This window comes from Petaurus breviceps, unplaced genomic scaffold (genome assembly GCF_028583685.1).
Source record: "Petaurus breviceps papuanus isolate PSGF00001 unplaced genomic scaffold, PetGlider_PUasm1.0 90731, whole genome shotgun sequence".
In the NCBI taxonomy this organism is placed as follows: domain Eukaryota; kingdom Metazoa; phylum Chordata; class Mammalia; order Diprotodontia; family Petauridae; genus Petaurus; species Petaurus breviceps.
The window spans coordinates 3,486,532-3,503,700 of NW_027187325.1; positions in this window are offsets into that span (position 1 = coordinate 3,486,532).

A 17,169-nucleotide genomic window follows, 5' to 3' on the forward strand; every position below is an offset into this window, starting at 1 on the left:
AAGGAAGGAAGGATAGAAAGAAAGAAAGAAAGAAAGAAAGAAAGAAAGAAAGAAAGAAAGAAAGAAAGAAAGAAAGAAAGAAAGAAAGAAAGAAAGAAAGAAAGAAAGATAAAAAACATAATCCTAGAGTTTGTTGTTTACAAGAAACACATCTGAAATAGGGGGATATACACAGTGTAAAGGGAAAAGGCTGGAGTAGAATATATTATGCTTCAAATAAAGTGAAAAAACAGGGGTAGCAATCCTAATCTCAGATAAAGCAAATAGATCTAATTGAAAGAGATAAGGAAAAAGATTGGATTCTGCTAAAAGGTACTATTGACAATGAAGTAATATCATTACTAAACATATATGTACCAAATGGCATAGCATCTACACTCTTAGAGGAGAAATTAAGGGAGTTACAGGAAGAAATAGATAGCAAAACTATACTAGTGGTGGACCTCAACCTCCCCTTTTTTTGAACTTAATAAATCTAACCTCAAAATAAGCAAGAAAGAAGTTAAGAGGTGAATAGAATTTTAGAGCATATAGATATGATAGATCTCTAGAGAAAACTGAATGGGGATAAAAATGAATATACCTTCTTCTCAGTGGTACCTGGCACATGCACATAAATTCCCAATTGTAATGCCAAGCAAAAGCAACTTCCAAGGTTCAGAATACCAGCATAGTAACTCTCCTTTTTATTCAGTGACAAATTAAGGCAAAACATTCACAGAACAAAGAAAATCAAAACACAGCATTCACCAAGTGTGATTGAATAGTTTCCAAGTACTATTCCACCCCTGGGCAGTTCATTCATTTAGTCAATCACAAAGTCTCTCTTCTCAAATGGAGATTAAGATTTGTTTCCAATCATAAATATATTCATTTGGTCAATCACAGAGCACAAAAACGTCAAGTTTCCCATCCCTGGATCACAACTGAATTACAATTATCTTTTTTTTTTTAAAGCAATCAGGGTTTAAGTAACTTTCTCAAGGTTACATGGCCAGGTGTTTCTGGGTGGATGCTAAGTGTCTGAGCCTGGGATTCAATCCCCAGATCATCCCGACACTGGAGCTGGTGCTCTTACTCGCTGTGCTACCTGGCAGCCCCTGAATTAAAATTATCATCAGTTAACATAAAGCATCTTCGCAAAAGTGGCAGTGAAGAGCGCAAAGGCTATCTACCCCTGAGCCACAGCAAGGTTAAGATATCACAGCTTTTAATACCCAAAGAGAGGTCTTTTCTTCATCTTGACCAGAGACAAGTTCTCAGTAATCTCTTTTTCTTGGGAGACAAAGCTTAATAAAGCCACAAGATACATTTTCAGTGTCCTCATCAATTCACTCTCTGTCTGCAGAACAGTCTCACTACCCCTGAAAACATCAGAAAGACCCTCCTCCACGATTTCTATAAACATACAACAAGAAAATCCTTCTTCAGGGCTTCTGAACCAACAGCGAGGTTCCAGGACCTTGCACCAACAGCACTGTCCTTCACCAGCAGACAAATCTGGCAAAACAACAAAAAAAACAATGACAAAATACCAGCATCATAGCCGTGTCTCCTTAGTCCTTGGCAGCTCCAGGTGGTAGCTCTCAAAAGTCCTGGGCAGCTCCTACTGGCCCTCAGCAATCCTCCACAATGCTGCTCCCAAAAGTTCTTCTGCCTCTCTCTCAGCTTGGGACTTCTCTAAATCCACAGCACCAGCTCCTCCCAGTTCTGCCCTCTCTCTTCATGTCAACAAGTCCATCCCACAAGTGGTATTCACAAGCTCTGGGTTTCAACACTCAATCCCAAAACCAAGCCAATATACAGAGTTCCTTAAATTCCATCACTACTACAATAATACATTAGGACATAAAATTTTCACAATCCAGTGCAGAAAGGCAGAAATATTAAATGCATCTCTTTCATGTCATGATGCAACAAAAACTATATGTAATAAAGGATCTTGTAAAGATAGACTAAAATCTAATTGGAAACTAAATAATCTAATCCTAAAGAAATTGTTCAAACAACAAATCATAGAAATGATCAATTGTTGCATTCAAGAGAATGACAAATTTGAGACAACATACCAAAACTTATGAGATGCAGCAAAAGTGGTTCTTGGTGGAAGTTTTATATTTCTGAATACTTACATAAATATAATAGAGCAAAAGGAGACTAATCAATTGGGTATACAACTGAAAAAGTTAGAAAAAGAACAAAATGAACGCCAAATTAGAAATACTGAAAACCAAAGGGGAGAGAAATAAAAAAAAAAATTCAGAAAACTATTGAGCTAATAAATTGAACTATGAATCAGTTTTATGGGGAAAAAACAATAAAATTGATAAACCTTTAGTGAATTTAATTAAAAAAAGAAAGAAGAAAAACAAATTACCAGTATCAAAGATAAAAGGGTGATTTACCTCCAATGAAGAGGAAGTTAAAACAATAATTAGGAATTATTTTTACCCAATTGTATGCACATAAATTTGACAATCTTAGTGAAATGACTGAATATTTATAAAAATCTAAATTGCCCAGAATAACAAAAGAGTAAGGAAAATGCTCAATCACATCATAGTGAAAGAAATTGAAGAAGCTGTCAATGAACTTCATATGAAAAAATCTACAGGACCAGATGGATCTCCAAGAAAATGCTATCAAACATTTAAAGAACAATTAGTTCCAATAGTCTACACACAATTTGAGAAAATTTGTGGAGTCCTATCAAATTCTTTTTGTGATACTAATATGGTACTGATAGAACCAAAATAGAGAAAGAAAATTATGGACCAATTTCCCTAATGAATATAGATGTAAAAATCTTAAATATTAGTAAAAAGACTACAGCAACGTATCACAAGAATAATACAATTTGATAAGGTAGAATTTATTCCAGGAATGTAAGGATGTTTCAATATTAATAAAACTATCAGTATAATCGATCATATCAACAATAAACTAGTAGAAACCAAATGATTATCTCAATAGATGCAGAAAAAATTTTGACAAAATACAACACCCATTCCTATTAAAGCCACTAGAAATCATAGGGATAAATGGAGTATTCCTTCAAATTATAAGTAGCATCTACCTAAAATCATAAGCAAGTATTATATGTAATGGGGTTAAGCTAAAAATATTTCCAGTGAGATCAGGGGTGGAACAAAAATGTCAACTATTTGGTATCAGAAATGTTAGCTGTAGCAATAAGAGAAGAAAAAGAAATTGAAGGAATTAAAAGAGTGAAAGAAGAGACAGACTTATCACTCTTTGCAGCTGATATGATGATATATTTAAAGAATCCTAGAGAATCAAGTTAAAAAACTACTGAAAATAATAAATAAATTTAACAAAGTTGTGTGATATAAAATAAACCCACATAAATCCTTGGCATTCCTATACATTTCTAATGAAGCCCACCAGCAAGAAATAGAAAAAAAAATTCCATTTAAAGTTGCTGTAGACATTATAAAATATTTGGCAGCCTACCTGCCAAAACAATACCAGGAACTATATGTACACAATTACAAAGCATTTTTCACACAAATAAAGTCAAATCTAAATAATTGGAAAAGCACCAGTTGTTCTTGGTTAGCCTGAGCCAATATAATAAAAACGCCAATTTTACCTAAATGAATTTACCTATTTATTGCCATACAAGTCAAACTACCAAAAATTATTTTATATAGCTAGAAAAAATAATTACAAAATTAATCTGGACAAACAGGAGGTCCAGAAGGAATATCAAAGTAAGGAAGGCAAAAAAATGCTAGGAAACGTGACCTAGCCATATCAGATTTTAAAATGTATTATAAAGCAGAAGTTATCAAAACTACTTGGTACTGGCTAAGAAATAGAGTGGTGGATCAGTAGAATAGGTTATGTACACAAGACATAGTAGTCAATGACTATAGTAATCTACTGTTTGATAAACCCAAAGTTTATCCAAAGTTCTTATCCCAGTTTGTGGGATAAGAACTCACTATTTGACAAAAACTGCTGGCAAAACTAGAATATAGTAAGGCAGAAACTGGATATAGACCAAAATCTGACACAATATACGAAAATAAAGTCAAAATGGCTTTATGATTTAGCTATAAACGCTTTTACTATAAGCAATCTGGGAGAGCAAGGAATAGTTTACCTGTCAAAATTTTGGAGAAGGGAAGAATTAATGACAAAAGACTAGATAGAGAGAATTACAAAATTAAAATGGATAATTTTGATTAAATTAAATTGAAAAGCTTTTGTACAAACAAAGCCAATGCAAGCAAGATTAGGAGGGAAGCAGAAAAACGGTAAAGAATTTTTATAACCAGTGTTCCTGATAAAGGACTTATTTCTAAAATATACAGAGAATCCAGTCAAATTTATAAGAATGCAAGTCATTCCCCAATTAATCAATGGTCAAAGGATATGAACAGACAGTTTTCAAAGGAAGAAATGAAAGGTATCTATAATGATATGAAAAAATGCTCTAAATCACTATTGATTAGAGAAATGCAAATTAAAACAACTCTGAGGTGCCACATAAAACCTATCAGACTGGCTAACATAACAAAACAGGAAAATGAAAAATGTTGGGAAGATGCAGGAAAATAGAACACTGATGCATTGTTGGTAGAGTTGTGAACTGATCCAACAATTCTGGAGAGCAATTTGGAACTTTGCCTAAAGGGCTATAAAAAGATGCATACCATTTATTCCAGCAATACCACTTCTACTGTTGTATCCCAACGAGATCATACAATTTTATGCACAAGAAATTTTATAGCAGCTGTTTTTGTGGTGGCTAAAATTGGAAATCCAGGGTATGCCCATCAACTGGTGAATGGCTAAACAAGTTGTGGTATTTTAATGTAATGGAATACTATTGTGCTATTAGAAATGAGGGGCAGACAGACTTCATAATAACCTGGAAAGGCTTATATAAACTACTGCTGAGTGAGGGGAACAGAAACAGGAGAAGACTGTACAAAATTACTGACACATTGTATCTCTGATGACTAACTTTTATAAACTGGACTCTTCTCAACAATGCAAAGCCATAAGATAACTCCAAAAGACTCATGATGGAAATGACTATCCAAATCCAGAGAAAGAATTATGGGGTCTAAATGCAGATGCAAGCAAAATACTTGTTCTCTCTCTCTCTTTTTTGTTTTGTTTCCATTCCATCCGTTATAATTCATCTTTACAACTTGACTAATATTTGGTGTGAAGGTATGTGTAGAATTTATACCAGATTGCATGCCACCTTGAGGGGGAAGGAGGAGGGAGAGGGAGAGAGAGAAAATTGTTAACTAAAAGTCAAATTATTTTTTTTAAAGAGAGGCAACCAAGACAGACAGACACACACACACACAGAATAAGTGGGAGGTCATTAAGAAAAGGAAAGCATTTAAGAGATATTGGATTAATTTTTTTTATAAATGTTCATAAATTTTTTCCTTCAGTGTTCAAAGGTTTTATTTTTTTTAGCTTTTTAACTGGGAATTGGCTTCAGGTTCAAGTACCTCCTTTCTTCATCCTTCTGAAAACCAGTATAAAATATGCCTGTGTCCACTTCTGCAGGTCCTCCCCTATTAGTCAGGCTTTCTCAGAGATTACTGACAGTAGTATAGTAGCTTTCAGCTTGAAATTTCCGTTCAACTTATTTGTGTCCAATTTATCCTATATTTGTGTCCAATTATTCTATACTTTATTGTGCTTAGTAACTGAAATTGCTTACACATGATCAATTAATATCAAGACACTGTAGAATCAGGTGAGTTAGACATTTAGAGGCTCATATGCATATTGGAGTCAGGTGGACAGAAAATCCTTGGGTGAGCCAGAGGTTTAAGTGATTCAAGTACTTTTTATTCTCTATTCTCTACCCCTCACCAGTATATTTGGTAAGAGAAACTGAGCTCACTCTCCCAACATCCTTAGTGTTCTAGTGTTTTCCTACTGTTTACAGACATGTATGAATGCATGTATACACACAAAAAATATATCTGTACACAACTTACACATATTAATGTTCACCAACATATATGTGTGTATACATGTTTGTAAAACACTCAAAGACTTAAGTATGTATGCATATGTGTGCATATAAACCTTTCAATTTTTTTTAGTTTATATATAGTTTCTATGTAATAAAAAACAATAGGTAAGAAGAAGGTACCAACAGCTAAGAAAATCATGAAAGGTCTTATGAAAGAAGTGGTAATTTAGCTGAGATTTGAAAGAAGCTATGGGAAAACACATGTACATATACACATGCACACACACATACAAAATAATATATTTACATATATAATACGACATACATAAGAAACACAAGTTATATATGTGTATATATATACATCCATTAAATATACAAACACATAATTATGCATATATTTCTATACATAAATAATTACATTCATAATGTGCATTGTGTATATATGCTGTATCAAAACTTGAGTAAATGTAAATTATTAAATTTTAAGTACATATATTGCTACACCTAAAATCAATGTATCTATACAACACAAATATATGAATCTATGTACATAAATGCACACATGTATACATATGCATATGTCTCTGCTTGTACATACATACAGATATTGAAAATAAATACATATCTGCATCTATCACCTCAATTAACTTGTATTTGCATACAAATTATACATGAGCTATGAGGTTTATTGCTACATGTATATATATATATGTCTCTATTCTCTATCTCTCCATCTCTGTCTTTCCCTTTCTCTCACATTCCTTTTTAAATAATATTTTATTTTCCCCAATTATATATAAAGAAAATTTTAACTCTTTTTGAAAATTTTGAGTTCCAAATTTTCTTCCTCCATCCCTGGCGGACCCATCTTTGGAACGGTAAGTAAATTTATAGAGGTTGTGCATGTTCAGTCATGCAAAACATATTCCCCACATTAGGCATGTTGTGAAAGAAGACCCAGACCCAAAGGGGAAAAAAATAGAGTGAAAAACACTATGCTTTGATCTGCATGCAGACTTCATCAATTATTTCTAGTAAATGTGTCAAGTGTCTGAGGCCAGATTTGAACTCAGGTCCTCCTGACTCCAGGGCTAGTGCTCTATTCACTTTGCCACCCAGCTGTCCCTAGAATTGTCATTTTTATTATATTGGCTCAGCCTGCCCATCAAAAATTAACATTTTCCAAGAGTTTAGATTTGACTTAATTGGTATGAAAAAAAAGTTGTGTAATTGTGTTCATATAGTTCCTAGGTTTGTCATGAAAGATGGGTTCCCAAGTATTTTGTATGGTTTAAAAGGAATTTTCTTTGTTTCTTGCTGCTGGACTTTGTTAAGAACATATAGTAATGTGATGATTTATTCTACTACATCATCTAACTTGCCTGCATCTGGGTATTCTACTTTGTGACAATTTGCAACTTCTAATAGTTAGGGGACACTATATTGTGCTTAGCAACTGAAATTGCTAGCACATGATCAGTTAATATCAAGACCCTATGTCGAATCAGGTGAGTTAGACATTTAGAGGTTCATCTGCATATTTGAGTCAGGTGGACAGAAAAATCCTTGGGTATAACCAGATATCTAAGTGATCCAGGTACTTTTTTTTTTCCGCTCTATTCTCTACCCCTCACCAAGGGTCGTGGCCCGTGGGATTGTTACCCACAGTTTAAGAAGTGCTACTCTTCGCACCCTTAATAGACTATAGTAAAGTGAAAACATCATATTTATATGCACTGAAAAATCAAAAAAATCACGTGACTCACTTTATTATGATATTTGCTTTATTGTATTGGTCTGAAACATAACCCACAATATCTCCAACATATGCTTACACTTGTATGATTTTGCTGAAATGAGTTAACATCAGTTTGTCCAAATGACTCAACAGTAGAATGGGAGTAGTAATAGCAGCTATCTCCCAAAATGTTTTGAGAGTCAAATGAGATAATACTTGTAAAAGGTTTAGCACAGTGCCTGGAACATCATAGTTACTCTACACATGCTAGCTACTATTATGACTGGGCTTCCTGCTTTTCCTTAGGAAATGGACCTCATTCTTTTGTGGAGCTGATCTCAATACCTGTCTCTTTGCTGCATCTGTTTCTCATTCAGCTCCTGATTCGATTACTTACCCCCAATCAAATGACTTGACATAATGACCTGAGAAAAGCAAGGCAACCCATTCCTCCATCCCTGTGCATCCCTTGAGGGATGGCAGCAATGACTTCCTTATTTTCCAAAGCACCTTCTGCCTGTACAGGGAGGTTAGGACTTCCTGTTGCAGTGCATGATCCCCATCCTCAGGTGAGAAGAAGCACAAGATCTTCCTTCGACTATGTGCCTTATGTCTTCTGCACATATTTTCCCTGAGGAATGGCAGCAAGAGTCCTGATTAAGTGATCTTCCATCTGTGATGGCACAAGATAATTCCTACCTCCTGCTTCCAGCCTAATATCCTACCACTCATGCAGAAAAATCCCCAGGATGTCAAGAAGTAATTTTTCTTCGACCTCGGGCCTTTCATCTCTTTATGTACATCCTTTGATGGAAGAGGAAGAAGAAAGTCAGAGGGACTTTCTTTCTCCTGCTGTGTAGGTTCAGCATTTTTCTTCTGCCTAATTTTCAAATTTTAAAGAGAAGAAAAATAGAGAGTCTGGGCTTCCCATCTGAATATATATTTACCTTCTATCTCACGATGCACTTGATTCCCGTTCAATATTCAGTCTCCTTTAGGAAGAGAAGTGGCACCATCTCCCCAGTGCTGAATATTCTCACATCTGGTCATAACCTATATATCCTAGAGATTCTGAACCCCTGTAGGTCATCATCCAAACTCTATTCCCCATCCTCCACCATAAAATTCCACATTCTCATTTCCCTTAATCCACCCATTCCAAAGTTCCAACCAAACATGACCCTCCCCTTCCAATGTGTCTTCTGAAATGCCTGTTCCATAAGTAATGAAGTTTATTTCATCCTAAATTTTTTCCTCTCTTGAACTTTCCATCTTCTAGCTATTCTTCCCCACCCTAATGATACAGTCTTAATGGACACCCTTTATGATTGTACTTTTACTCATTTCCCTTGACTTGTTGAATTAGGGAAGCTGGGATACTTTTTGCTCTCCATCGCCACTTGCAGGTTCTCTTTCTGCCAACATTACTCAGTAACTTCTTTTCCTTTGCATTTAAGGTTATTCATCTCTACCATCCAATCAAAATCCTGGTAGCTGTTGTCTAGATTTCCATCTCATCCATCCTCTTCCTTCCTCACAAATTTCTCTCCGCATTAATTCTTGCTCACATATATATTTTATTTTCCTTCAAACGACTCTGTTCCTTATTTAACTCATTTCCTACGAGCTAGTACTCTGCGCCACTAGTCTTGCACAAAATCGATTATATCCTTGATCTTATAGCTACCAACAAATGTACCATTTCTATGTTCAAGAACTGCAAAATACCCTTATATTATCATAATGTATTGACCCTCTACCTCTCTCTGTGAATTCTCATGACAAACCTTCCTCTTCTTGAACACTCTTACCTCCAATCCCTTGATTTCTCAACTCTCTACTCTGTCATTTCACTTGCCCTTCTCTCTTATTGTCTTCATTTTAACCTGTTGGTCAAAGGATTTGAATACCCTCTTGATTTTCAAGCTCTATTCTACACTATCCTTCTCTTAAATCCCTAGCCCCCTTATCACTTTGAAGAATGTGTCCTGTCAAGTTTTATCTTGGATCATTCCCACTATATATCAACATTATATCCACACACATGCTGCTGAACAAAGGTGTAGAAAATCACGCAACTGTTTTGATTAAGTCCACTACAAATTTAGGTTACGTAACTTCAAATAGACCCTCTCTGCTGCTAGGTAATCCTAATATGCTCTCTCATCAATTCACTATCCTATTTTCCACAGTGGTTCTTTCAAACTTTTCCTTCCTCCTGAAATTTGTCATGGTCCCCTTCCCATTCCCTTCTTAGCTAAAAGTCTTGGCTCATGGTTTTTTGTTTTTTTTTTTTTTTTCAGGAAAAAAATGAGATGATTCATCAAGAACTCCCTATTTCTTCTCCCTTCTTCCTCATCTAATTTCATTCAGGTGCCTTTGGGCACTATCTTTCTCTTCACCCCTGCCTTACACGATGAGGAGACCTTATTCTTTACCAACGCTATCCCTTCTACTGATCTACTCCAAGAGATTGCCCCCCTCTATCACTACTCTCTTAATTTCAATCTCTCCCTGTCTAGTGGTTCCTTGGCTACAGCCTATAAACATGTCTCTCCCAACCTCAAAAGAAAGCTTTCTCTTGACCCTTCCATTCCTGCTACTATCATCTTATGTCTTTTCTGCCTTCTGTGACTAAACTCTTTGAAAAGGCTGTCTACAGTTGGAAGCTCCACTCTCCTCTCCTCAAAATATTTATAATATGGCTTCCAACTTCATTGTTCTATCAAAACTCTTCTCTCCTAAGTTATGATCACTTAATTCCTAATTCCATAGCCTTCTCCCTCTCCTCATTCTTCTTGACCACTTTACACACTTTGATACGGTGGATCACCCTCTCTTCCTTGATTCTCTCTTCCTTAGGTTTTGGGGCACTGCTCTCTCCTACTTCTACCTTTCTATCTGTTTCTTATCAATTTCCTTTTAGTCACCAAAGTGATTTTCCTAAATCATCAGTCCCACCATGTCACCACCCTACTTCATAAACTTCATAATTTCAGTGGCTCCTATTGTATCCAGGATCAGATACAAAATCCTGCATTTGGTATTCAAAGTCCCTCTTAGACTGGTTGCTTCCTACCTTTCCAGTCTTTTTGAACCTTACTCCTAGTCACATTCTGCCTTCAATCCAGCGATACTGGTCTCTTTTCTTTTTGCAATCAAGACAGTCAGTTTCTCAGGTCCTAGCATTTTTTCTGGCCGTCCCTCAAGCTTGAAATGTACACTCGTCTTTTCCACCTAATTCCTCCCCTGGATTCCTTTAAGTCTCAACTAAAATTCCTTCTTTTTGAGGAGTTTTTTTTCTAACCCCTTTTGCTTCTGGTGCCTTCCTTCCCTTATTTATTTCCTATTTTTCCTGCACATAAGTTGTTTTTGCATAGCTGCTTTCTTCTCTCTTCCATTAGATTGCAAGCTCCTTGATGACAGAAACTATCTCTTTGACTCTTTTTGTATTTTAAGAGTCTAGCATAGTGTCGGGCACATAGTAGGTACTTAATAAATGCTGACTGACTGACTCCAGTAAGTATAAATGACCCCATCTTTTTTCAGATGATTTAATTTCTCATTTTTGTGCTTGGCATTGAACTCTGCTTGTTTCAACTTGGGCTGCTATTGGTCAATTATTTTTATCTGGTACCTTAATGCGCACAGAGTGTTTTGCACATACACATTACACTATAACCTAGCATGTCTGAAAGAAGGGCCTGAGTACCTTCCTCTCCTATGACCAGGTTAACATGCATGTATTCATTTTGGGTAAAAGGAAGTGTGTCTCTCTGTGTGGGTGTATGTATAAATACACACAATTCCATTCACATATGTATGTCCGTATGTATATCTTTCACAATCTCTCTTGCTCTCTCTCTCTCTCTCTCTCTCTCTCTCTCTCTCTCTCTCTCTCTCTCCCTCTTCTGAAAAGCAAATTTAGCAAATCTTTACTGAGGTATTTAAATTCTAATTTTTTATGAAGTACTAAGTGTCAAGCAAAAATAAATAAGAAATTATTCTTGCCCTTATAGAGCTCATAATAAAGTAAGAAAACAAGAGAATCTACATGATTATAATTCACTATTAATGTTATGCCTATTTAAGAAATATATATATATATAAAATAAATAAATAAATATCTTTCTTAAATATATATATATATATTTCTTAAATAAATATCTTTCATATATATATGGGCAGCTATGTGGCACAGTGAGTAGAGCACTGGCCCTGGAGTCAGGAGGATCTGAGGTCAAATCCATCCCCAGACACTTAAGACAAAAACTAGCCTTGTGACCTTGGGCAAGTCACTTAACCCCAATTGCCCTCCAAAAAGCAAAAAACAAAAACAAACAAAAAGAAATATATATATATATATATATATATGAGTATTTCTCTATATGTATATGCACATATACATACATGCACAGCATATAACTGTATGTCTATCCTTCTATTTATCTATCTATTCTAATTTACTCCCATGTGACATTTGTTATGTAATTGACATATAGATGCCCAAAGAGTTGAGAATACAAATGATAAAAATCAAGTTTTATCTATTTTCCAGTTTGAGCAGTACAATATTTTGTATAACAAATTTATTCAATATATACATATATATGTAAAATATTTGTTTGCAATGAGGGATACCATACTTAAAATCCACTTAATTTAATTGCAGTTATTCAAGTGTACTTTTTTCCTTCCCCAACATTTTCATCTTACTTTTATTATTCATTATTCACTGGATGTACCCATTATGGATTAACCTCAAGGCCTATTTACAACTGGGATCTTATGAAAACCAAACACATTTTCTCACATGTACACATAGACATTTCAAAGTAAATAAAAATCACTTAAAATGCACCCCAAGCCCTACAATTCTTAAAGGAAGTAAATTGTTCTGGGCAAGCACCCAAGCAAGCAGAATGTGGTCCCTTGTGCCATGTGGCAGCCTTATTGCTGGGGGAAAGGAAGAGCCTTGCTACTTGTCAGTCAGGATTGACATCATTTTACATTATCTGGCTCTCTCACTGGGATAACAGTGCTAAATTATTTGCATATTGCAGTCATTTTCAATAGTATCATGGTATGTTACAGCTGCAAGGGGCTTTAAAGAACATTCATTCTAGAGCCACATTCTTTTACAGCTGAGGAAACAAATTCCTAGTGGGATAGAGGCTTGTTGAGGATCAGGCAACTAGATGTGACTGATCCAGGACTGGTACCCTTTGATCCAAAATGTTAATCCATCTCACTTATTCCTTTAATTTAAATTAAAGGAAAATACAAGTTAAGCAGTGTTTAATTTTAGTGATAAATTTCTCAGTGCTTCTACCCATAATTTTTTTTTAAAGCAATTGGGGTTAAGTAACTTGCTCAAGGTTACATGGCCAGGTGTTTCTGGGTGGGTGCTAAGTGTCTGAGCCCGGGATTCGATCTCCAGGTCTTCTCAACACTGGAGCCGGTGCTCTTACTCGCTGTGCTACCTGGCCGCCCCACTACCCATATTTTTAATGGTAATATTGAGAAATATGTTGTATTGGAAATGTGTACTCCCCATTCTTCTTTAACTACAATTGATAATCTAAATCAAGGTTTGGTAAACTATTGCCCAAAGGGTCAACAAAGCTAAGCTATATATACACATAATATAAACGACATTCTAGTTTATGTGTCTTATAACCATATTTGACCCTAGGGCATTAGTTGGCTAACTTATAAATCACTGAAGATGTTAAGAACACCCCTCTCTTGATGTTTCCATCAATATACTAAATTGGGGATGAGAAAGCATTCCTCTGAGACTATTTTTTTTTCTTTGAGTCTTTGACTTTAGGATGTTCAGGAAAAGTTTTTCCTAGTTTCAGGGGGAAATATCTGACATCTTCTCAAGTTTCCTCTCAGCAGGATAATCCATATTATAAAGACAAAGTCATCTATGCAACAGTGTAGACATGTTGCTGTGTTTCATTTTGTTTTTTTTTTTTCATCAATAAAATTGTCATAAAAACACCCTTGCATGGTGGAGAGAAATTGGTACCCAGTTGCAAAACTGAGATAAATAGTGCCCTAATTGGTTTTATATATCTCAATTGAGATATTTATTCATGTGGAAAGAACCACTACATTAAAAATAATTTGATTTAGAAATATTTTTCTTTGAAAGGACTCTGAATAATGCCTCTGTATTCTATGTAAGGAAGGCAGAAGGGAAGATCTTTCCAATTAAACACTTGAAAGCATCTTCACATAAATTATTTCCCAGAGTTTAAAGCAATAAATTCCATAGAAACCAATGCTTGGATTGGGAATACTGATATTTATTTGCAATGGGGATAGTGGGGGTAAATGGATATAGATCTAATCCTGACAAATGTCTGTCAGTAGATTTTTTTAATTTTTTAACCTTTATTTATTTTTAAAATTCTTTTCATTTTTTTTAAATTTTGAGTTCCAGATTCTCTTTCTTCCTCCAAACCCTTTCATACCCACTGACAAGACAAACAATATATCAATTATACATGTGAAATTGTGCAAAGCATATTTCCTTGTTAGACATCTCACAAAAAAGCAAAATTAAAAAAAATAAAGATAGAAAATTATGTTTCAATTTACACTCAGAGTTCATCATTTTCCATATGGATGTGGAGCACTGTATTAATTTGAGTAGCCAAATCTTTCACTACTTATCATTACTATATCATTGCTGTTAATGTGCACAATTATCTGACACCTCAGTTCGCTTTGAATCAGTTCATATAAATCTTCATGTTTTTTTTCTCTGAAACTCCCCCTCATCATTTTAATGTTATTCACATCCCAATAATACTCCAACACAGTCATATGCTACAGCTTCTTCAGCCATTCCCCAATTGATGATCATCCCCTCAAGTTCCAATTCTTTGCAACCACAAAGAGAGTGGCTAAAGAATGTTTGTACATATAGGTCCTTTACCTTTTTATTTAGTCTTTTTTTTAGGATAGAGACTTAGTGGTGATGTTGCTGGGTGACAGTTGTATAACACTTTGGGCATAGTCCCTGATAGTTCTCCTAAATCAATGGACCAGTTCATTACTCCACCAACAATTCATTAATGTATCTATTTTCCTCATCCCCTCCAGCATTTGTCATTTCTGATAAGTGTGAGGTGGCATCTCAGAATGGTTTCATTTTGCCTTTTTCTAATTAATAGTGATTTAGAGGGGGTTTTTTGTATGACCATAAAGAGCTTTGCTTCCTTCTGGAAACTGCATATTCACAACGTTGACAATTTATCAATTCAGAAATAAATGTTGTTAAAAATTTGACCCACTTATACATTTGAAAAATTAGGTCTTTAGCAAATAAACTTGCTATATTGTTAATATTACTTATTAATTCCTTTTAGCAAAATATAGTTTCCTTGACTCTTTCAATTGGGTCTATTCTTGCATTTACTTCATCTGAGTTCATTATTCCCACTTCTGTACTCTTCACCTCAGTTAAAGCACAATAGACTCCATTCCAGTCTCTCATTTAAACCTCATTTGTGTCATTCTGTTTCAAGTATGTCTTGTATACAAAATATTGTTGGATTCTGGTTTCCAATCCATTTTATCTACTTCTGTTCTGTGGGTTAGCTCTATTCCATTCTCATTCACAATTATGATTACTAACTGTGCATTTCTCTACACTGCATTTTCCTCTGTTTATCCCTCTCTCTCTTTTTCTCCTGTCCCTATATCCTGTCTATATGGAAGATATATAGATATGTGTATGTTAATATGTTAATATATATGAGAATACATATATATATATAATCTTCCTTACCTCCTTTAAATGAGAAAATTTTTTCCATTATTAATCTCCCTTTCCCCATATCCAGATGCACCCAGCTTTCTCACCCCTACATTCATTTTTTAGAGATAACCTCAACATAGTTGATTCATACTTGTGTCATCTTTGTATGAAGACTCCTTCTAACTACCCTAATAATGATAAACATCTTAGGAGTTTCATTTATCATCTTCCAATATAGGAATGATGAGAATTTAAATCCACTAAGTCTCTTATGATTAGTCTTTCATATTTACTTTTTTAATTCTCCACTTGAGTCCTCTGTTTGAATGTCAAATTTTCTATACAGCTCTGGTATTTCCATCAAGAATGCTTGGATATCCTCTATTTTATTAAAAAGTCATCTTTTCCTCTGAAGGTTTATACTCAGTTTTGCTAGGGAGGTTATTTTTTGTTGTAATCCTACCTCCTTTGCCCTGCAGTTATCATTTCACTCCTTTAATGTTGAAGCTGCTAAGTCTTACATGATTCCTACTGTGGCTCTACATTATTTGGATTTTGGCTTTCTGACTGCTTGCAATGCTTTCTCCTTGACCTGGAAGCTCTACAATTTGGCTTTAATATTCCTGGGAATTTTCATTTGGGGATCTCTTCCAGGAGGTGATCAGGAGATTCTTTCAGTTTCTATTTTAACCTCTGGTTCTAAAATATCAAGGCAGTTTTCCTTGATAATTTCTTTCAAAAGATGAGGCCTAATCTCTTTCTTTGATCATGGCTCTTAGGTAGTCCCATAATTCTTAAATCATCTCTCTTGGATCTATTTTCTATGTCAGTTGTTTTTCCAATGAAATAGTTCACATTTTCTCCCTTTTTAAAATTTTTACCATTCTATTGACTTTGTTTTATTGTTTCTTAAAGTCTTATGGAGTTGTTAGATTTTACTTGCCCAACTTAAATTTTTAAGGAATTATTTTCTTCAGTGAATTATTATACCTCCATTTCTATTTGGCCTACTCTGTTTTGCAGAATTTAATTTTCTTTAGTTAATTTTTATGCTTCTTTTTTAAAGGGAAATTTTCTTCAACTTTTTTTGTGACTCTTTCACCAATTTGTTAATTCTCTCTTCATAATTTTCTCTAATTTATTTTGCCAAAATTTCCTCTGTGAATTTTCTAGCTTTCCTTGAAACTTCTAGTAAATCTTTCTTACTTCAGTCCAATTAGCTTTTTCTTTGATGCTTTGCTTATACATGTTTTCATGTTGCTGTCTTTGTCTAAGTTTATATCTTGGTCTTCTATGCCATTGTAGTAGCTTTTTATGATTAAGTTATTTTTTGTCTGCTCATTTTCCCAGACTATTTCTTCATTTTGGACTTATATTAATATTCTCTGCTCATCTAGGGGTGAGGAGGCACTGTGTCAGACTTTAAGCTTTATGATGCTTCTGTTTTCAGAGCTAAGTCTGGGGCTATAAAAGTTTTTGGTGGTTCTGTGGTAGTGTTATCCTGGTAAAGGTATGGTCACTGCTTTCCTGGTCTGCACTCTGGTCTTTACTGAGGAATGTCCTGTTTTCCTCTGCAGCCATAAGTACTATCACTCCTCTTGGCCCTGGGACTCTTATTTGAGCCCCTGTTTCCTTATGAACAATCACAAGCACTATTTTCCATCCTGAAAATGCAAC